Raw genomic sequence first — 23801 nt, forward strand, 5'->3', positions numbered from 1 at the left:
ATTACTACCAATTATCAATAAATTATTCCTTCCTGTATTGAAATATAATGGTTGAATACATAACAAATTATTAATTGAAAATTTCAATATAGTATAGTTATTGTGTATAATTTTATAATATAATCATACACTAATGTAATTGTTACTTTACAACATTCCATTCATAAGGATGTATATCGGAATGCATTTCTTAGGATATCCTACCATTCATAGGTGGGAGTCCTGGGATTCATACCCCAGGCCTAGGTTTCTGGTTTGGGTTATGGCTTCCCAGATAGCCCACCAAAATTCAGCAGTGCAAGGTCATTTACACTTTCCGAGCCCTGCTTGCAATGCAAAGGAAAAAACAATGTAAAACCGCCTCTGATACTTCCCAGTTTTAACCTTCTCCTTTTTTACCCCTCTCTTTTCTTCTTTTTTATTTTTGGTTTTGGGGTCAGAACTCTGGGTCTCGGTGCTGTCCCTCAACTCTTCAGCTCAAGGATATCGCTCTACCACTTGAGCCATAGCACTACTTCTGGCTTGTTTCTGCTTATGTGGTACTGAGGTATCGAATCCATGGCCTTATGCATGCAAGGCAAGGACTCTATTACTGCTCTATTACTGAGCTACCTTCCCAGCACTTTTTTTTTGCCAGTCCCAAGATTTGAATTCGGGTCCTAGGATCTCAGGATGGGCTGTGGGTCCAGAGGCTGCACCTCAGCCTAAGATGAGGAAGGTGAGGAAGAGTTACCACGAGCTGAGTTCGAGCCCCAGGCCTGGCCAAAAAAAATTAAGGCCCTGGCTTGGAATTTGCACCATTTTTCTGGCTGGCCTGGGATTTGAACTCAGGGTCTGGGTAACTGTGGCACTGTGGGGGAGAGGAAGCTCACCGACATTGAAGACAAGAATTTCAGTCCAGTTTCCAGGGCCCAATTCAAGCCCCAGCCCTGAAAATAATAATATTCATATATGAAATCTATTTACATACATGGGTTTACTCCATATGACATTTATTACCCATATTTTTTATTTTATTTAGTATTATTACATATATAACATTTATTTAATCTTATAACATGGATTTATTTGAATATGGATTATACATCATACTGAGACCCAGAACTTTCATAGAGAAGGAAAAAAATGTGTAAAAATTGGCTTCTGACTCCACATACAAAATTTTGGCCATGCTGGGATTTGAACTCACAGCCCACAATGCCCAATTCATGAAAGGATCAGTTGTAGTACAAAAGCCTTTGGCAAACTGAGCTGCCAACCAGTTCTGAGGACCTGGAAACAAGCCAGAGTAGCGGTTGATAGATAAAGATATAGGTGTAGATATAGATATGGATATAGATATAGTTATAGATAGATAAATAGATGTGTAGTTTGTAATATATATGAGAGAGAGACAGTGTGAGGATATTAAGTTAAATATATTATGAATTATTATTAAATTATGCCTCCATTTAATGAAGTATCATTGTTGAATACTTATTAAAGCATTAATGTAAAAGTAGTCAGTATTCTTTAATTGGGAGAATTATACAAAATAGCTAAAATGGAAGACATACTCCAATAATTTTTGTGTGGCCTTCTATAAAACAATCATGAACTAACTGCAAATTCAATTGTTACTTTCATAACACTCCATTAAACATTCACATGAATAGGAAAGACTTTCTCAAGATCTCCCTCCATTTGTAGGTGGCATCCAGGCATTGGAACTCCAGGCCTGGGTAGTTTACTTCAAAATGCAAACCATTAGAATGACACTGTGAATATTTCAGTTTGTCATAATGAAAAAAAGAACAAGAAGAAAAGAAAGCCAGGTGTCATTTGTTCCTGCCTGTAATCCTAGTTCATCAGGAGTCTGGGAGGTAGAGAATGCCAGTTTGAATTCAGCCAGGACAGGAAAGTCCACAGCACTCTTATTTCTGAGGGATCAAAGGAATAAAAACTCGTCATGAGTGGGGCTGTGGCTCAAGGAAAGATCACTACCCTTGAACAAAAGGACCTCAGGGACAGTGCCTAGGCTCATAATACAATCCCTGGACCTGCCAAAAAAAAAGGAAATAAAAAACAAGTAACTCCATGTTTTCCCATGTATGTATGCATGCATTTCTATTGGTAAAGGTCCAGAGTCCCTATGATGAAAGTCATCCAGCTAGAAAATTTGCTTTGAATAGAATGATTTCAAACCACAGACCGTGCTTTTAAGACAGTGCATGATCCCGGGGCTCCTCTCACTGTTCCCAGTGTAGCCTGAGGTTTTCTGCACACCCCAGAGTGCTGGAGGAAGTCTGCCTCATTGTTGGAACAGGCAGACAAAAGGCTTCACTCCAGTACAGCTGTGTAATAAACAACTCAATCCAGGCCAATTAGTGAGGAGGAGTGTGGGCAGGCTCTAAAGGCCAGGAGAAAAAGGCCTCTTTGTACCCCAAGCTATCTCTCTCCCCAGTGCTGTTTTGACAGGGAACCTTCACTTGTGCCACCTCCCGTGGAAGGCCAAGTTCCCTGCATTTATCCTGTCTTTTTCAGACTGTGTTCCAGTGTTAAAATAATCTGCTACAATTATTTCAAGGGTCCTTTTGGCAGAAAACAAGGGAGCTGAACATAATGAAATGATTCATTATTGACAACGGTGGCTTCCTTGGTTCTGGAAGCTTGCTAAATCTAAGCACATGTGTAATATCACAATGCTCCCTGTCATTTGGGGCTGGTGATGCTCATCAAGTTTTGAAACCTTTGACCTCTCCTAGTTTGGCCACGGATGGCTAGGTTTTGGGGTTGAACACAGGGCCTGGGTGCTGACCATGAGCTCAGAATAGAAGCTCAGTGTTTTACCATTTGGTGTCACACCTTCACTTCTGGTATCTGTGTTTGTGTTTGTGTATGTGTGTGTGTGTGTATCTCTGTGTGTGTGTGTGTGTCTGTGTGCACATGTATGTGTGTGCATACACTTGTCCTGGAGCTTGAACTCAGGACCTGAACGCTGGACCTGAGTTTCTCCGGTACAAGGATAGCATTCTATCACTTTAGCCACATAGCCACTTCAGGCTTTTTCTAGTATGTGGTACTAAGGAATTAAACCCAGGGATTCATACAGGCAAAACACTCTACACCTAAGACACATTCCCAGCACTCCACTTCAGGTTTCTTTCTTTCTTCTTTTTGGAAGTTGGAGGAATTTATGTCTAGGCCTGAGTGCTGTCCTTGAGTTCTTCAGCTAAAGCCAATCGCTCTACCACTTGAGCTACAGCATCCCTGGAGGTTTTTGGTAGTTCACTGGAGAGAAGCCTCTCAAACAATTTCCTGCCCAGCCTGGCTTTGAACTGTGACCCTCAACTCTCAGGCTCCTGAGTAGCTAGGATGACAGGTGCGAGTCACCAGCGCCCAGCTTCCAGTTCAAGTTTCTAAGTGCTAAAAAGGAGATTATAGTTTCATGGGACCTTTTGTGTCTCGGATAGTTTGGAACTGAGATCATCATATCTCAGCTTCCTGGGTAGGCAGGAAGACAGACCTCAGCTGCAGATACCTAGACTGTAACACTGTGTTGCAAGGGGTCCTTGGCTCCACGTGGTAGAGGGCTACACATGAGCCCAACAGGGAAGGGTCAAGGGCTAGTCCCTGAGTTCAAGGTTCACGACCGAGAAAAATAAACCCAAACAATTGTCTGCAAGAGACAAACATAATTTTGGCCCTGATGTGGGGACATATCTGAGACTCGAATTTCTCTACAGCACAATCATCTGACTTGTGGTGCTCTTACAAGAACCAGATGAAAGTAGGACTCAGCACACGAAACCTCATGAAGGACTCATCACATAGCTGTATCCCACACACTGTCAGCAGAATTAGGGTGTTTTCATCAATATCACCATTCTTTCAGAAACACGTCATAAACCACACAAAGTTCACATCTAATGATTTAGAGGAGTTTTTTTGGGGGGAGGTGGAGTCAGCCATGGGGATTCCATTGAAAGCCTGGTTACTGTCCTAAGATCTTTTTTTTTTCATTTTATTTTATTTTATTTGTGAACATACTGTACAGAGGGGTTACAATTACATGGGCAGGATAATGCGTATATTTCTTATCAAGCATTGCAGCCTCCTCCTTTGTTTACCCTTCACATCCCTTCCCATGTCCTAAGATCTTTTGCTCAAGGCTAGAGCTCTACCACTTTGAGCCACAGTTCAGAGTTTCGCAGACTTCCTGCCAGGGCTGGGTTTTATACTCACCAGTGTCAGATCTCAGCCCCCAAGTATCTTGGATGACAGGGGTGAGCGAGCCAGCAGCATCTGGTTCTGTGCAGCTGTTTTGCAGGTGAGACAGCAGCTGTCTGCACCAGACTCCAGACTTGCTCTGTGATGAGCTATTTGCAGTGATATCCTTAAATAGTTGCAGTCAGAACATTCCATCTTTTTTGGTGCCATTCCTGGGTCTTGAGTAAGAGTCTTGACACACAGTCTCTAAGCTTTTATGCTCAGCTAGTGCTCAGCTGCTTGAGCAAAAGCACGACTTCCAGATTTATCTATGCACACAGTAGTGAGGAATCGAACCTAGGACTTTGCATGTACTAGGCGAGCACTCTACCACTGAGCCCCAGTAGTGACAAGTGTATAACAGATAAATGTGTAGATTGGTAGATAGAAAGATAGATAGATAGATAGATAGATAGATAGATAGATAGATAGATAGATAGATAGATAGATAGATAGATGTATATGCATAAAACAAGAGACATATATCTGTATACTATGAAATTGCATATACAATATTACTACCGATTATTGGCAATTAAATTATTCCTTGCTTTTTTTAACTATAATGGTTGAATACAAAGTAAAGGTTTAATTGAAAATTAGTCAATGTGGTATAATTGTTGTGTATAATTTTATAATCATACACTAACTACCAATTTAATTGTTACTTTTATAACATTCCATTTGTATGGATGTATATGGGAATGGGTTTCTTAGAATCTCCACCATTCATTAGCGGCAATCCCGGGATTCGACCTCCAGAACTAAGTTGCCAGTTTCAGTATGGCTTCCTTAATAGCTTGCCAAACATCAGCAATGCAAGGTCATGTACACTTTCTGGGACTTGTCATTTAGACCCAGGATGGTTACAATACAAAGGAAAAAAAAAGTAAAACCACCTTCTTGAACTTCTCAGTTTTATGCTTCTCCTTTTTATTTTATTTTATTTTTTTTGCCAGCACCAAGATTTGAACTCGGGTCTTCGGATACAAGGGTCTGCTGTGACAGAAATGCCAAGACCTGAGTGCAAGCCCTGTGCTCGGCTAACAATAATAATAACAACAATAATAAAGCCCTGGTTTGGAATTTGCACCATTTTCCTGGCAGGCCTTATATTTGGATAAATCTGTGGCACTGTAGGTGAAGGGCAAAGGCTCACCGTGCTTGAAAACAAGAAATTCAGAGCAGTTCTCAATGCCTGAATTGAAGCCCCAGCACTGGAAAAAGGAATATTAATATATGATATCTATTTACATACATGGGTTTACTGTATATGATGCTTATTGCCCTTATTTATTTAGTATTATTACACATACAACATTTTTTATTACATCATATCACATAGGATATATCCGCATATGGATTATGTATCATACTGAGACCCAGGACTTTCTCAGAGAAGGAAAAAATAAATATGTCAAAAGTGGCTTCTTAATCCACGAATAAATTTTTGGCCATGTTGGGATTTCAACTCACTGCCTTCAATGGCCAATCCATAAATGGGGTTACAGTCTTAGCACACTAGCCTCTGGCAAACTGAGCTTCCAGGAGTTCTGAAAACCTGTAATCAAGCCATAGTAGTGCTTTATAGATAGATAGATAGATAGATAGATAGATAGATAGATAGATAGATAGATAGATAGATAGATAGATAGATAGATAGATAGATAGGTAGGTAGGTAGGTAGGTAGGTAGGTAGGTAGGTAGGTAGGTAGGTAGGTAGATAGATAGATAGATAGATAGATAGATAGATAGATAGATAGATAGATAGATAGATAGATAGATAGATAGATAGATAGATATAGATAGATAGATAGATAGATAGATAGATAGATAGATAGATAGATAGATAGATGGATAGATATGTAGATATATATGCATACAGAGAGAGGGAAGGTGAGGATATTAAATTATATATGTTCATATATAATTACTAATTATTCATTACTAAATAGTGCCTCCGTTTAATGAAGTATCACGTTTGAATACTTATAATAGCATTAATTAAAAATTAGTCAATAGACTTCCATTAGGGGAATTATACCATGGTGCTGGAATGGAAGATATATATCCAATAACCTTTGTGTGGTATTCTAAAATAGAATCATGGATTAACTGCAAGTTTATTACTTTGATAATATTCCATTAGTATTCCCATGAATAGGAAGGATCTCCTTCCATTTGTGGGTGGCAGTCCTATCATTTAAACTCCAGGCCTGGGTAGTTTACTTTGAATGCAAAACAATGAAATGACACCATCAAGATTTCAGATTGTTACAATTGTAAAAAAGAACAACAAGAAGAAAAGAAACCCAGGAGCCATGGGCTCCTGCATGTAATACTAGCTCCTCAGGAGGCTGAGATGTAGAGAATGCCAATTTGAATTCAGCGGGGGCAGGAAAGTCTGTGAGACTCTTATTTCTAAGATATCACAAGAAAAAAATGAATGGAGCTGTGGCTCAAGGGCAGAGCACTACCCTTGAACAAAAAGAGCTCAGGGACAGCGCCTAGGCTTATAGTACAAACCGGGAACTGCCCACCACCCAAATGAGGCAATAACTGCATGTCTCTATATATGGATGTATGATGTATGGATGATGGGCATTCAGCAGGTTGCCCATGGCCAGCCCCCCAACCTGGTCAAGCTGGGACAAGCCCTGAAGAGTACTCAGTCTGAGCCTGTGGCTTGACCAAAGCATCCTTCTCTGCCATTTAATAACTGAAGTCTTATATTCTGGCTTAAGTCTCCCATCGGGACACCTAGCAGCAAGCCACTGCCTCCAGGGAGACCACAGTTCCTAGACTGTAGGAGTTGTCGAAGTTTCTGGCTCCATAGTCTCTATCCCTCTGTAGGATGTGAGCCTAGACCTCTGGGGCCTGGTGACTATAACTCATTTATCATTTGTCATTGCCGAGTCTCAGGCTCGTCCCAAATCTTGGCAAAGATATTAAATAGTGAACAATTTCTCTGCCAAAGGGGTATGCCACTAAATCCCACCCTCATAACTCCCATGAGAAGTGAGCCTTGGGCTGTGAATGCGGCTTAGTGGTGTAGTGCTTACCTAGCACACACTCAGTCCTGGGTTCGATTACTCAGTACCAAAGAAACAGAAAAAGCCAAAAGTTGCACTGTGGCTTAAGTGATAGAGTGCTAGACTTGAGCAAAAGAAGCTCAGGAACATACCCAGACCCTGAGTTCAAGACCCAAGACTGGCAAAAAAAAAAAAAATGAGCCTAGTATGACATACTCTTGTGGGACTCAGAGAAGGGCCATGGTTATAGGTAAGAGGTAGAGTAGAGGGAAACTGCTGGTGGCTCACCTCTGTAAGCAAGTCAGGAGGCTGAGATTTAAGGATCCCAGTTGGAAGCAGGGAAGTCTATATGAGACACTTTTCTCTAATTAAACACCCATAAAGCCAGAAGTAGAGATGTGGTTCAAGTAGTACAGTGCCTTGAGCACAAAAGCTCAGGTATCAGATAGAATCCAGGCCATGAATTCAAACCCCAGGACTGGCAAACACGCACTCACACATACACACACACACACACATCAAGATAGAGCATTTGCCAGTCACCCTGCACAAGTTCCATCTCTAGCAACTCAATATTTGAAAAAAAAGAGGGATAAGGGAAGATAAGACTTGCTCCAGGAGGTGATATAACCAATGCCAAATTTCCACAGGAGTTCTAAGATGTGGATACAGGAGAGAGAGCCTCAGGCAGAAGGTAAAGCATGGGCAAAGGTCTTGCGGTGTGCTGTAGAGCAGGTTTTGTGGGTGGAATGAAGGTTCTGTGGCTTCAGAAGAGTCTGTCAGGACATTCATGGCTGGGCCAAGGTTTGTACTTGAGTCACAGGGCAGAGGGTGGGGTCCCAGAATGGGGCCCGGGAGAAGAATAGCTTGGCTTTTCACCACGGACCCCTGCCATTTCTGGTGGCTGGAAGCCTATTTTTCACAGCTGCTGACCCTCAGAATTCCTTTGCCTGGAGGAGTCAGTACAAATGCAGGGAAGAACTCTTGCTTAAGAAAAGCTTCTAGCCCAATGCCACCAGTGGCTCAACCCCTGTAAAGCTTAGCTACTAAGTAGAGTGAGATAGAGATCGTGGGTCAGGCCAGCTCAGGGGAGGAAAATTAGTGAGACTCTTCTTGCCGATGAACTACCAAAAGCCAGAAATGGAGTTGTGGCTCAATTGGTAGAGAGCTAACCTTGAGGGAAAAAGTTAAGAGACCAGAGCCCAGACCCCTGAGTTCAGTCCCCAGTACTGTCACCTAAAATATAAAGAAAAGCTTTCAAGAGCTCCTAGTCCAGTATGGTGAAAGGCCAGATCAGCCAGGCTCTCGTAGCTCACACCTGTACTCTTAGCTCCTCAGAAGGTTGAGATGTGAGTATTGCGGTTCAAAGCCAGTCTGAGCAGGGAAGTCTGGGAGACTCTGATCTCTAAGGAACCTCCAGAAACCAGAAGTGGCTCTGTACCTCAAGTGGTAAGCTGAAGACCTGGGGCACAGTGCCCAGGCCCAGAGTTCAAGCCCCATGACCAACACCTAGCCTGCTTGGTCTTACTCTGTGGCTCTAGGAAGAGTATTTTCCAGTGGACCCCTGAGGGTCTCCCAATATCTAGATCTCCTACAAGTCTTGAGAACAGCCTCTTTGGAGGCCATTGCCTATAGATCGGCCACAGTACCAAAGAAGGGTCGATCCTTGGGGTATGGAGCTCATCAGAAAAGCATCTGTCATGGGCGCAATGTCGATCTGAGCAGTAATTCAATGTCTCAGACCACGGTTCTAGGCCAGGAGGAGCAGGAGCTGCAAGATGTCACACCAGGTAACGCCTGCTCACGTGGGCATCACAAGAGTGTGAGTTTGTCAGGCACAACTTGGGCAGGTGTGGAGTTGAGCTCATGAAAGGCTTGTAGGCTCCAGAATCCACAGCTGGCTGGCTGCTGCTTGTAGCAGTCACTATCCCAGGAGTCCCAGTGCTCAGACCACTGCTTTCCTCACCAGGGGGTGGAAGGGGGCAGATGAAGGTCGGCAATTGTAGGCTGACTACAAAGGAGCATCCTTAGTGTCCTTCCCTTGGTCCTGTGGCCCTGTGCATGGATGGAGGGGCATGTTCCATGGAACTTACTTCCATGGGCCAACCACTCAGCCCAAGGAGGACTTAGGGAGAAACCACTTGATCTGGCTTGAGAGTTTACTATGAATATGACTCAAGACTGACCCCAGTTCTAGCTCAGCTCATCATTACCATCTTCCTGTGTGTGTGTGTATGTGAATGCACACATTCTCGTACACATCTTGGTACTAGGTCTTGAACTCAGGGCCTGGGCTCTCTCCCTCACTTTTTTCATTCAGGGCTAGCACTCTACCACTTGAGCCACAGTTTCTCTTCCAGCCTTCGGGTGGTTATTTGCAGAAAAGAGTCTCACAGACTTTGCTAGCTGGGCTGCCTCTGAATATCAATCCTCATATCTCATACTCCTGAGGAGCTAGGAATATGAGAGCATGAGCTATTAGCATCTGGCCAAACTCCTCCTTGGCTAAAACAGACTACCTCTCTCCCAGTTGATCACCCATCTACATTTATCCCTCCTACCCCAGGCTTCAGACAAAACATAAACTCCTCCCCTGAGAACAAAGAAATGGGATCAGGTTTGAGGTTTATATTCTCCACATAATCAGGGGCTGGTGGGAGCTGACATGGAGGTCAGAGATCTAGGCCAGGGCAAGTAGACAGCTGTTAGAACAGAAGAGAGTATGAAAAGACATCCTTGCAGCTGGATGCCAGTGGCTCATACCAGCAATCCTAGCTACTCAAGAGGCTGAGCTCTTAGGGTGGCAACTTAAAGCCAGCCCAGGCAGGAAAATACGTGAGAAACTTCTGTCTACTAAACTACTAAAAAAGATGAAAGGTGAGTTGTGGTTCAAGTGTTAGAGTGTTAACTTTCAGCAAAGGAAGCTCAGGGACAGTGCCAAACTCTGAGTTCCAGCTCTAAGATTTTTGTAAGACACCACCTCCCACCCCAATCAGGCCATAAATCCAGATTTTGCTCATCCTAGATCTCACTTCTGCTCCTGCCACTTCCACAGCACAAGTGGCCGGTGTGTGGCCAGCACTGGGTTAAGAAGTGAACTTACACAAGGGGGGCATGGCCAGGTCAAGGTTAATGCCCCAGAACATTGAGGTACTGGCCATACCAGTCTCTCATCTCCCAGTTCCCTGGCCCTGGAATCTAAAGTCTGTGCCTCTGTGTTCTGGGCATCCAGAATTGTCTAGAAGTACCTAAGAGGCCCAACTATGGCTGGAAAAAATACTTGCCTCCAGAAATGTACATTGACATTTCCTAGACACCGACCAATACTTCCAACCCCCCTTGGCCTCACCTCCCATGTAGGCCCAAATCCACCTTGTGTGGGCAGCCTTTAGTCAGCTATCAAGCTTGGATTGTCCAGAGCCACTGGCAAACACCTTCCCCCACTCCACTGTCAGACTGCTAGAAGTATGACATACCTCCAGAAGCCCAGCTGAGGAAAAAGACAGGACATCGCATGACTGACCCTGCCCCCCACCTCAAGAGGAAGGCACGAAACTATGCCAGCCGGCCCTGCAGACCCAGAATCCCCTGGAGGCAGACAAAGATATGGACAGCCAGACTTGGGCCCCAAAGACAAGCTGGAATGTGCAGGTCTCTGACAATTTAGGACTCATTGTAGACCCTGATGGGGGCTAAAGGCAAAGTTGCCATGGAGCAGTGTCACCATCCGAGGTCAGAAAGAGGCAAACAAGCACCCAGGAAATGGACAGAGAAAGATGAGGGAAAAATACACACAGACACCCCCACACACACACACACACACTCATGGGTAGCCCAAGGCCTCAGCAGTCCCTGAGCACCTGAACATCCCAAACTCTGAGAAGATGGCACTACTGTCCCCAGACCAAATGTAGACAAATCACAGAGCTTCTCACACATCTGGAATGGCTCATCACACAGCATGGCATTTCCTTCTGTACACACCTCTATGAAGAAAACTCACCCACCTTATCTTTGGTTGTAGGTCATGGGGTTTGAACTTTGGCCTTCCCGCAAAACTCAGCTCTTCAGCTGAAGGTGTGCACTCTACCACTGGAGCCACAGCACCACTTCTGGTTTTTCTGAAAGTCTCACAGACTTTTCTGCCCAAGCAGGCTTTGAACCATAATCCTCAGATCTTAGCCTCCTGAGTAGCTAGGATGACAGTTGTGAATCAATGGCAGCTCCCAGCTTCAACCACCTTCTTACACCCAGGGGAAACCAAACTTGTCAGGCCACAAGGCACATGCAACCCTTCACTTCAGACTTTGATACCAGCAACCAAAACCATTCTTTCTTGGGTGGAGACAATATAGTTGAAACTACCCTCCCACACCTGCTCCCATTCGCCCACTCCCTGCCTTAGACAGGCACAACCTCTGTAGTTCTTGGTAAGGTAATGCCCACCATGCTATGACTTCACACTTGGGAAAACCTGAGGAGTTCTTAGAAATGTCTGTACACTGAAGCAAGCACCTGGTCTCCCAACCACAGAAACCCCACTCCTTCACCATCTCTTGCAAGCAAGGGGTGTCTTTCTTGTTTTCCTGGTAGAAGAGCTTGAACTCCGGGCTTGGGTACTGTCCATGATGATGATTTTTTGCTCAAGGCCAGTGGTCTACAACTTGAGCCATGGTGCCACTTCTGGTTGAAGATTGGAGATGAGACTCTCATGGGAGCTTCCTGCCTGCACTGGGAAACAAGATCCTCTGGATCTCAGCCTCCCAAGTAGCCTGGATGACAGGTGTGAGCCACCAGAGCAGGGCTTATGGTGTCTCATTCTTTAGAATTTCCACCTAGTCCTCCTCTAGAAACTACCACTTAGACACTCCGCTATCTCATTCAGGGACAGGGAGGCTCGGAATCTTGGTGGGGACATGGGCATTAAAGGGCCCCCTTCACATCACTACCCATCTCTAAGTTCCCATCCACCTCCTCTGGATGGCCTGGTCTTCCGGGGCAGATCAGACCCACTAGGACTTCTGGGGCCTGTATCTCCCCGCCCCACCCAACCAGTACCTGAGGATTTCTAGGGCTGGCTGCTCCAAGTTTCGGTGGAAGATGTCTGGAGGGATGCTGATAACCAGGGGTGCCCAGGGTAGAAGGAGTGTCCATCTCCCCTCTGTCAAAGAAGGGGACAGGACACATGGATGGATGTACTAAGAGCTACAGGGCATAACAATCCACCTATCACCCATGTCCCTTGGAGTGCTGTTTTATGTTGACAGTCCTTGGGCTTGGCCTGGGGGCCCAGGCACTGTCCCTGAGCTTCCTTTGCTTGAGGCAAGCACTCTCTTGGTGCCACTTCTGGCTTTTTCTGTGTATGTGGGAACTAGGAATTGAACCCATGGTTTCCTGTGCTCTACACAAGCCCACTACTGCTAAGACACAATCCCAATCCTGGATAGTATTCTTATGTGACCTCTTGGGCCTGTCTCGTTACAATCTTGTACATCTGTACTGAGTTTCTCACCAGCAGCCCTGGCTGGAAATGAACATGCTCCAATATGTTGTCCTTTATCTACAGCATCTTTACTCTCTATGCTTCCTGTCAGATCCTCCTTGTTAAGAAAGACCCCCTTTCAAGTGCTGCCTTTAAGAATCCTGATCCAATTGCCCTGGCAGTGAGGGGGGCGGGGATCTTCTCAGCTCTACACAATACTGGCCTTGTCATTCTCTTCCATTCAGCTGGTGTAGATTGAGAATGCTCAAAGGGGAAAGCCTGGCTTTCACCACCCAATTTCTGAAGGCTCTGATGCACTACCCACGGACCTGTGCTGTATCACACTCCATGAAAGTGCACTTGAGGCCCACGCAATCTGTGGGCAAGAAATGAGGCTTGAAGTGAGGATCTGGGAGCTGTCTCTCTGAGTTTTTCTGTTCAAGGCTGATGCTCCAGCACTTGAGCCTCAGCTCCACTTCTAACATTTTGGTGGTTCCATGGAGAGTAGAGTCTCACTTGCTTTCTAGCTTATGGCTGGCTTTGATCTTTGCACCTCAGATCTCTGCCTACTGAAGAACCAGTATGTCAGGTGTGAGCCTGAGCAAGATATGACAAGCACCAGAGCCTTTCTTTTGAGCTTCTGTTTATTTCGTGTCAACTAGCAAGCCCTAATTAAAATAGTCATTTACAGGGGATAAAGTTCCTCTCCTAGGTCAGTTAATCCAAGGAGATAAAATGTCTTTGGAAAAGGCTAGTCTGAGTTGGCCTATGTGAGTGTGTTTGTGAGAGTATGAGTTTCAGGGATACCTACCCCCAACTCTCCGATGCTTCATTCTCCCAGTAGTAAGTACATCCACGATCTCCACACCAAGGAAGGTGGGTAGGGGAGAGTTCATAAGGTCACATCAAGTGGGATCATCTGAATTCTATCCTGCAACTGAAGCTGGGAGAGATAATAGAGAGAAGAGGTTTAGAGGAACATCAAGGTAAGCCCCTTACCTTTGGCTACAAGTACCAGAGAAAAGAATGAATCCATCCTTTTTGGTACTAAGATAACCGGTGCCCACTATTCATTTATTTTATTTTTTTGGGAGTCCCAGGGCTTGGATTCAGGGCCTCAGTTTCATCACTGAGCTCTTTTACTCAAGGTTGAGGCTCTACAAATTGAGCCACAGCACCATATATATCTTTTTTGTGGTGGGGGGTAGGTGGTTTATGGGAGATAAGAATCTCCATGCCTGGGCTGGCTCTCAGTCAACACCATCAGAACTCAGCCTCCCGAATAGCCAGGATGACAGGCTAGAGCCACCAACACCTGACCGCCATCATCCATTTATAATTCCCTAGGGCCATTGCTGAGCCATCCGCACTGCATCCCCGTTGTTGTGAGTTAGGAGCAGACATGAATGGGTTTGAAACTTCAACAGCCTACCTACCTTTGAGCATCGTTCCGGGTCAGTCCGATTGTGGCTTCCTCCTTATCCACAGCAATGACTTGGCTCTGTCATCAGAACAAATATCCCCCAGGAGGTATCAGGTCTGGGGTTTTTCCTCTGCACACCATATCCCCTCCCTGAAAAGACACACCCCAACAAAGCAAAGTAGACATAGAGTGAATTCATTTTCTTATAATCAGTGTCTGGCCAGATAGGTGACAGTGAGGATCAGAGGCCCGGGATTCGGCTGTGCAGTTGGATAACATGATGCCTCCTCATCCACTTTCCTTTAACTGTCTTAGAAGAGGGTAGTGAGGAAGGATTCACCAGATGAACTGACAATGAATAACCATCACATTCTAGCCCAGGCACAGATGGGCTTACCTGAGGGAGGGAGTTCAACAGCCTGAGCAAGAAAGCTCCTGACCCACAGCCTACCTCCAGAATGAGAGGGCCACTTTGGGTCCCAGCCACACATGGCGACGCTGGGCCACCTCCTCCAGCACCCATTCAACAAGTTCCTGTGTGAGGGAGAGACAGAGAGTTCTGATGAGAGAGAGAGAGAGAGAGAGAGAGGAGAGAGTCGGAATTACACTTAAGCCCTATAATGGTAACTACAAAGGAGGCTGAAATATGAGGATCATGGTTCATAGCCAGCCTAGGCAGGAAGGACTGTGAGACTCTTATCTCCAAAGAATCACCAGAAAACTGGAAGTTGTGCTGTGGCTCAAGTGGTAGAGTGCTAGCCTTGATCTGAGGAGCTTGGAAACAGCGTCCAACCCAGAGTTCAAGCCCCATGACTGACAAGAAGTGGACTTCCCACCACAAGAAGTGGACTGAATAGCACCCATTGTCCTAGCAAGTATGGCAGTGAAGTCAGGTCGAGCTTTCTTTCAGCTGGGGGTCATGAGTAGGTTAACCAGCTTCTCCATGCCTCATTTTCCCCAGCAGCAAAACTGAACAGTGAAAGTTCCCCTTCCTCACGTGGATAGGGTAAAGATGAAAGAAAGCCATGTTTTGTTTTATAATCCCATACCTGTGGCACGATAAATAACAGGGCCCATTTGAGCCCTTTCCAGGTATCTTCCTGTCATATGCTCACAGAATTGCCAAGAACCTTATCTGATGACCACTCCCTCTATGCCTGGCTCTGCCCCAGAGATCCCCCTGTATTGATCCCTTGTTTCCTCACAACTGTCCTGTGAGGATACTGAGGTCCGAAGGTTCCATGCCCAACCCAGAACTTCAACTGTGGTCAAGAATCAGCTGCTGTCTCTGTCCCCCTGGGGAGCCACCCCCTGCAGGCCTCACTCCCAGGCTCTCCCAAGTTCCCTCTGCCACAAACCATACCCCAGGGAGTAGACAGTTCCAGGGCACAAAGACCCCTTGGTCTTATAATTTAACGGTGCTGAGTCCCCTTCAAGCATCTCACCCTTCCAGACCCGCACACCTCAGTCACAAAGCCCATGCACCCCCCAAAGATTGCAGTTAGAAGTTATCAAAGGGTCCAGTGCTCCTTGTTACAACCAACTTCTACACACACACACACACTCACACACACACAGACACACACACACACACAAAGCTGGCACAGGTGATTCCTGTCTGTCATCCTCGATCCTCAGGAGGCTGAAGTCTGAGGATCACTGTTCAAAGCCAGCCTGCACAGGAAAGTCTCTGAGGCTCTTATCTACAGTGAACCACCATATAGCCAGATGAGGAGCTGTGGCTCAAGTGTCAGAGCACTAGCTTTGAGCACGAAAGCTCAGGAACAGCACCTAGGCCCTGTGTTCAAGCCCCAGTTCTTCTACCTCCAAACATACACAGACACAGACACACACACACACACACAAACACACACACACACACACACACACACACACACACACACGAAAAGCCCAAGGCTTCAGCAGTCCCTGAGAACAGAACCATAAACTCCCTCCGTTAGGTTGAGCCTCTCTCATATCTGGAATGTCTCATCGACCAGCATGGCATATCCTACCGTACACATTGGTATGCAGAAAACTTAGTCACCTCTTTTTTTGTGGTTGGTCATGGAGTTTGAACTCTGGGCCACGGTGTTGTCCCTCAGCTCTTCAGATGAAGGTGAGCATTCTCCCACTTGAACCACAGCACTACGTCCTGTTCGCTGGTTGATCCTTTGGTCATCAAGTCTCACAGACTTTTCTAACCAAGTTGGCTTGGACCCACGTTCTTCACATCTCAGCCTTCTGAGTATCTAGGATGAGAGTTGTGAGGCACCAGTGGCTTCCGGCTTCAGCCACCTTCATATACCCAGAGGAAACCCATCTCCTCAGGCCACAAACTTCTTGCAACCCTTTATTTGAGACTTTGACACCCAGCACTCAAATCCATCCTTCAATGGAGAGAATAAAAACACAACAATCTCACCCCTGCACGCATTTGCCCACTCCCTGCCTGCCTCAGGCCATGTCCTCTTGAAGCTGTGGCTTCAAACTGGAGCAAACTTGGGGAGTTCTTAGAAATGTCTGTACAGTGAGGCCAGAACCTGGTCTCCCACCACAGCACACACCCCACTCTCCCCCACACCTCCACCATCCTTTGCAGGCAAAGATGTCTTACTTTCTTTTTTCTGTTGTGGTGCTTGAACTCTGGGCCTCAGTGCTATCCATGAGCTCTTCAGCTAAGATGAGCACTCAACTAATTGAGCCACAGCACCCCTTCCAGTTTTCTGGTGGTTTGTTGGAAAAAAATGTCTCAGGGTCTTCCCTGAGCAGGCTGGCCATGATCTGTGATCCTCAGATCTCACCTCCTGAATACCTAGGATGACAGCCATGAGCTACTGGCAACAGGCCAAACATATTTTTCCATGCCTGTCATCCTATCCCTTAAGGAGACTGAGATCTGAGGACTGCAGATGGAAGCCACCTTTGGCAGCGAATTCCATGAGAACTCTTTATCCCCAATTAAACATCCAAAAGATTTGGAAGTGGAGCTGTGGCTCAAATGATAGAGTGATAGCTTTGAGCATAAGAGACAACGGATAGAACCCAGTCCCTAGTTTCAAGTTTTTCTAGCAAAGACCCACCCAAGAATGGGAAGCAGGTGGGCATACGGGAGCTGAAAGCTCACACATAATACCCAAGACTCCCAGAACAGACCCTATTCGGCTCTGATTCTCTAGATTCTATGTCCTACCTCATGGCAGTATTAGATGGGACTGACCATGCTCCAAGTTAGGACATTCAATTACAATCTCATACTGAGGATCCCCTGACCTTATGAAAGACTCAGGATCTCTCACTGTCCTGCCTCAACACTGAGCAGTGAGGTGAGTTCTAGTTATCCAACCACAGGATGTGGGAACAAAAGCATTTCTTGGGCAAGAGATGCAGACTGGAAGGCTCTAGGTCCGTCGCTCTCAGGAAGGGGAAAAGGGCTGATCCATCGCAGGCATGTTCCTAGGTTGTGAGTATCCTCAAAGAAACAACCCTGCTCAGAGCTCAGTGCCTCTTGTTTTCCCACCATCCTCCCCAAACTTGCCCCACCACCAGCCTGCCCTCTCTGAATCCCAGATCTGCCATCTAGACTAAAGGCAGAGCCAGCAAAGAGACCCACCTCTGCCTCTGAGAATGGCAGTCACAGGGTCCTAGCGCCCCCTAGAGGAAGTCTCTGGGCAACACAGGTCCTGACTCCCACCCTCATTCCCTGGCTGTCCTATGCCAGTGGCACACTTACCTCTGTCTCTGGTCTTGAAATGAACACTGGAGTTGTGATCTTCAGATTGAGCGCTGGAAATCCCAGTCGACAAAGTTGTACTGCACAGGCATCCTGCGGTGGACGACAGCCAGGTGCTCAATGGTGAACCCAAGACACCAGGACTTTTAATAACCCTATGGTTGGTCAAAGGCTCTATCACTGATGGTCTAGATTGTCATGCGAGATTATGGCTCCAATGTCCTGAAACACTTGACCTGGGATCATCCTCCCATTTCATCTTCCTCCCCCACCTTGACACTCTGTCACCCCAACACCTAACTAGCTGTTGGACCATTTCTTCTTCTTTTTTTTTTTGGTCCAGTCGTGGGGCCTGAAATCTGGGCCTGGGCACTGTCCCTCAGCTCAAAGCTAGCGCTCTACCACTTGAGCCACAGCGCCACTTCCGGCTTTTTTTTCTTTTTGCTTATGTGGTGCTGAGGAATCGAACCCAGGGCCTCGAGCATTGCAAGGCAAGTGCTCTACCACTGAGCCACCTTCCCAGCCCGGACCATTTCCTCTTATATGACCAGAAAATAAACTTGGTGGGGCCAGGAGAGATTAAAACCTGGTGACCCACCCTGAGCCCTAGGGTCTACATCCTTCTGCAGTCAGCAACCACACAACACCTGGATTTCATGAAGTTGCTGATAGGTCAGTGGCTTGGTCCTACATACTGGCTTTAGGCTCTGAAACTGTGCCCACAGAGATTGTGAATGGTTGGCTCCCTTGATCCAGGGACTCCAAACCAAGGCTTGGCTGTTCCCCTTTCTTCCATTCCACGTTTTCTCACTCCATCCTTCCCTCCTCTCACTCTTTTTTCCTTTTTTCTCTCACTCATGGGCCTTGAACTCAGACCCTGGATGCTGTCCCTGAGCCTTTTTACTCAAGGCCAACAGACTACAACTTGAGCCACACATCCACTTCTTGTGTTTTCTTTTAGGTAGTTGGAAATAAGAGTCTTACAGGATTATCTGCCCCAGCCTTAAGCCTCAATCCTCCCATCTCAGCCTCCTAAGTAGCTAGGTGACAGGTGTGAAGCACCGGCATCCAGATCAATCTAAGGTTTCTTCATGTGCTATTGAACCAGCACTGGATCGTTTCATCTGTGATCGCATTCCCCCAGGAGCATGGTGCACACTGTAACTGTTGGATAAGTATATGAGCATCTGCATATGACAATACTACAGAAAAGTCCCATTTGATGCAGGTAAGCATCCTGGGGCGAGGGGAAGGGCAAAGCCTGATGAAGCTCTCCCACAATTCTCCCTCCTCCCTCTTCCCACCCTCCTGGTGCCACCACACTTAACTCTTTTGGCTCCGAGGATGTGAGCCATGATGTACTAGCTGGATTCTGGGGCCTGTGGAATGCCTATCTTCTCAAAGATCTCTGTCCAGCAGCTGACCAGCTCTGTGGCACTCGATTCCCACTCAGGTGTGAATGAGGTTGCCAGTGAGCTGAGGCCTGGCTCAAGGGGCCTCCTCTCCTCCTCCCTGGGGCCAGGAAGGATGGTCTACCACATCCTGTCCCCATGTTTCATATTTCAGAGAAAGTATCCTCGAGGCATCCCGGGTTTCTGAAACTCCCAGAGTCCCATGAAGGTGCTGGGAATCATCTTCGCTCACAGCTGAGGCTTGAACTCAGGGTCCCTGAGATTTGTTGCATTTGTTAAACAATTTACCATTTGAGTCATGCCTCACTTCTGGCATTTTGCTGATTAATCAGTGATAAGATTCTCAGGGACTTTATTTTGTGAGCTGCCTTCAAACAGCAATACTCAAATCACAGCCTCCCAAGGAGCTAAGATGAGATACATGAGTCAACGGCTCCCAACTTCTATTCACTACTTGTATATGAGCTTTCACAGACTAAATTGTTTTACACTTTTATTGAGCTCAACTATATCGTTTTTCTTTCCTATAATTTTAATGCCAAATTTAAGAATGCTTCGTCTCCAAAATGGTCAAGATGTCTTGACAATTGAACTCATTGGACTAGAAGGCTGCTGATATCTAAGATAGTACTAAAATGTTAGACTTGAGCCTATCTTTATGACAGCTTAATACTATTGCTTTTTCAGTCAGTATTCTTTTTATTATTGGTGGTGGTGGTTGTGGTGGTTGTGGGCCTTGAACTCCGAGCCTAGATGCTGTCCCTCAGCTCTTCAGCTCATGGCTAGAGTTCTACCACTTGAGCCATAGCACCACTTCTGGTAAGCAAATTTCTTTGCTTTAATTCACATCACTTTTTTTGTTTTATATGCCACGTTTTAATCCTGCTTGAAATTAACATTTGAATAAATTGTTATGTTTAATTCAATGTTCACTTTTTAATTCTCCCAAATACTGTCTAACCTATCACCACTTATTAAAGAGAATATCATCCCTCAAATGTTTGGATTTACCCCTTACTAAATATTCCTTGATAATATTTACGTGGATATAATCTGGTGCCCTACAGATCCATTGAGCTGTATAATCTTTCCTCTACAAATATAACAATTTTACACTAAGAGTTTCACTATTGGACAGAGACATATATTCCAGCTTATTTTCCTTTGTCAATGACTAAAAGAGTGCTAGACAGGTGCTTTTAGAAATTGTCATAAACAAATAAAACTGTGAACCTGAGCTCTGTTGTCTTACGCTTGTAATCCTATTTGCATAGGAGGCTGAGATCTGAGGATTGCGGTTCAAAGCCAGCTGGAATGGAAATGTCCATAAGACTCTTATGTCCAATTAACCACCAGAAAACCAGAAGTGGCACATTTGCTCAATGAGTAGAGCATTCACTTTGAACTGAAGAGCAGAGGGACAGCGCCCAGGACCAGACTTCAAGCGCCATGAATGATCAAAAAAAAAAATGGAGGAGACAATTTATACTATTGTTCAATTGTATCCTCCAATCCACAAAAATTATATGTCTCCATTTATTTAGATTTTCTTTTATATTCAGCATTGTATAATTTTCAATGAAGATGGGTGAACAGCACTTTAATACATTTTGTCGATGTTTGAAGACAGCACAAAGAAATTCACAGAAAACAGTTGAAAAATGAAAGGCAATGGGAATGGAGAAAGACAGAAGCCAGAAACAGGTTAATCAGTCCCTTCATTAACATGTGAAAGTGTAAAATATTTCAATAATTTTTCTCCATACAATTAATATACACCAATTAATAAATATCTTCCAAACCTTTTGTATTCAAGTATGGCATAAAGGATAAATACAGATTCTGTGGTGAAATGAAAGAAAAAGATGAGAAAATACATACTTATAGTGATTGTGTAAATAAACTAAGAAATTCTGTCAACATTCTGAAGGCTCTTAGCTCATTGGACTAAGAAGGCTGCTGGAATCTAGGATTATACTAAAATGTTAGACTTGAGCCTATCTTTAAGACTGCTTACTACTATTGATTTTTCAGTCAGTATTCTTTTTGCTGTTGGTCGTGGTGTTTGTGGGGATTGTGGGCCTTGAACTCTGGGCCTGGGTGTTGTCCTTCAGCTCTTCAACTCAAGGCTAGAATTCTACCACTTGAGCCATAGTGCCACTTCCGGTTTTCTGGTGGTTTATTGGAGATAAGAGTCTCATGGACTTTTCATGCACAGGCTGGCTTTGAAACACAATACTCAGATCTCAGCCTCCTGAGTAGCTAGGATTACAGGGGTGAGCCACCGGCAACTGGTTCCTCTGTACAACATCAACCATAATATAAAATGAAGTAAAATCAATAAAGGACGTGTTTGGCAAATAAAGTAAAATGATAGCTTACAGACAAATGAATATAATGGTATACATATATGTCTGTATACATGTATATACACATCTGTATATTCTTTTATATATATATATATAGGTATTAGTATATATACTCATATAAGTATGAATATATGCATATGTTCATATAGTGTGTATACATATAAATTTATTTGAAGAGACTTGAATCAGAAATATATTAATAGCATATTAATGCCAATGAAAAACTTTAACCATCCTGAATAAGTTATAAAAAAAATCCAAATACATATCTCTATAGTAATATAATAACAACCAAGGAACATATGGAAAGATCATAACATACCTAGACATTGCATACATATAGAGATTAGTGGAAATAGAAACAATAAGATAGCCCTGCACAACCATTATGTAGAAATTGTAATCCTTATACATTGGTGTTTGACATTTAAAATTATATAGACAGTTTGATGAACATACTGGCAATCTTTAAGATATTATAATATATAGAGTTGCCTCTATGATCCAGCATTTTTGAATCATAATGTTATATACAAAATAGATTTTAACATATGTCCAATGAGATACATGTACAAGAATATACATAGCAAAACCTTTTACAATAACATATCATAAAGTATTTAAATGCCCATTCAGGATGTTATTCCATTATACACATGCTCTATCCATGAGAAAAGTTTACATGGACTTACTTTAGAAACTGTAATATTACATGGGAAAAATGGACAAAATAGACTACATTTTCTAATTATATGAGCTTTTTAAAATTGGCACATCAGTAGAGGAAGAATATGAAATAATAGCTGCTCAAGGGAGGTAGGTTGGAATGTTAACAGGAAGTGACTAGTAATAAATATGGGAGTATTTTGAGAGGGTACTAAGGGTAAAATGTTCTAGAAGTGAAGGTAATATTCTTACTCCAACTCTTTAACATTCTAAGAATCATTTTACTTTATCAAAGAATTACAAATTGCTCTTGCATTAACCTTAGGAAAATTTTTAGAATAGTAGTGGGTGAATCTAAGTGATAATTTAGAATTTAAAATCACAGAATTTTATAATGCATAACATTAATATGTTGCTGAATAAGACTATCAAGAAAATATGATTCGTGGTATATCTTCTGAGTGACTATACATGCTATTGCGAGTCAGTGAATATTCTACAAAATTCTGTATATTGAGGGATGAGATAGGATTGAGAAGGATGAGGGATAATGATTATCAAGGGGCATTGCATAGGGCTGGGAATGTGGCTTAGTTGTAGACTGCTTGCATTGCATATGTGAAGCCCTGGGTTTGATTCCTCAGTACTACATAAACAAAAAAATCTGGAATTGGCACTATGACACATGTCGTAGAGTACTAGCATGAGGAAAAGATGCTCAAGGACATTGCCAGGGCCCTGAGTTCAAGCCCCAGGACGAGTAAAAAAAAAGGTGCATTGTATTAAGCCGGGCACTAGCGGCTCCCACCTGTAATCCTATATAATCAGGTGGCTGAGGATTGAGGTTTGAAGCCAGCCCAGGCAAGAAAGGCTGTGAGATTCTTATTTCCAATTAAATCTCAGAAAAATCTGAAAGTGCTGCTGTGCCTCAAGTGATACAGTTCTATCATTCATCCAAAGGCACTTAGGAACAGCATTCAGAACCAGAGTTCAAACCTCAGGAGAGAAAAAAGAAAAAAAAACCTCACTAAACACTATGCATTAACTGCTTTGTCAAACAGCAACTCCCATAAAACTACTTAAAGTTAATTTAAAATATGATAAAATGCAAGTCATTTTGGGAACCAGACATAGATAGAATACATGGGACCAAAGTAAATTTTATATCATGCAGTTTAGGTTGTAATTTGTTCTTCAGTCTTCTTACGTCATTTATGAAATTGACAATGCTGTCAATTATAGGTCAATTTCCTTGAGGAACAGATTGAATTCTGCTGTCTTTTCATAGGAAAACATAGAGGTGATTTTTTTGCCTCTTATTGAAGTATGTCTGATATTTTAAACTAGATTTGTCCTAATATAATATTAATTTAAACAATCATTTTATTAGGACGATGTTGGTCAGTTTTTTTCCAGTAAATCTTATCCCTTATAAT

This window comes from Dipodomys spectabilis, unplaced genomic scaffold (assembly GCF_019054845.1).
Source record: "Dipodomys spectabilis isolate Male_0828 unplaced genomic scaffold, ASM1905484v1 ptg000589l, whole genome shotgun sequence".
Lineage (NCBI taxonomy): Eukaryota > Metazoa > Chordata > Mammalia > Rodentia > Heteromyidae > Dipodomys > Dipodomys spectabilis.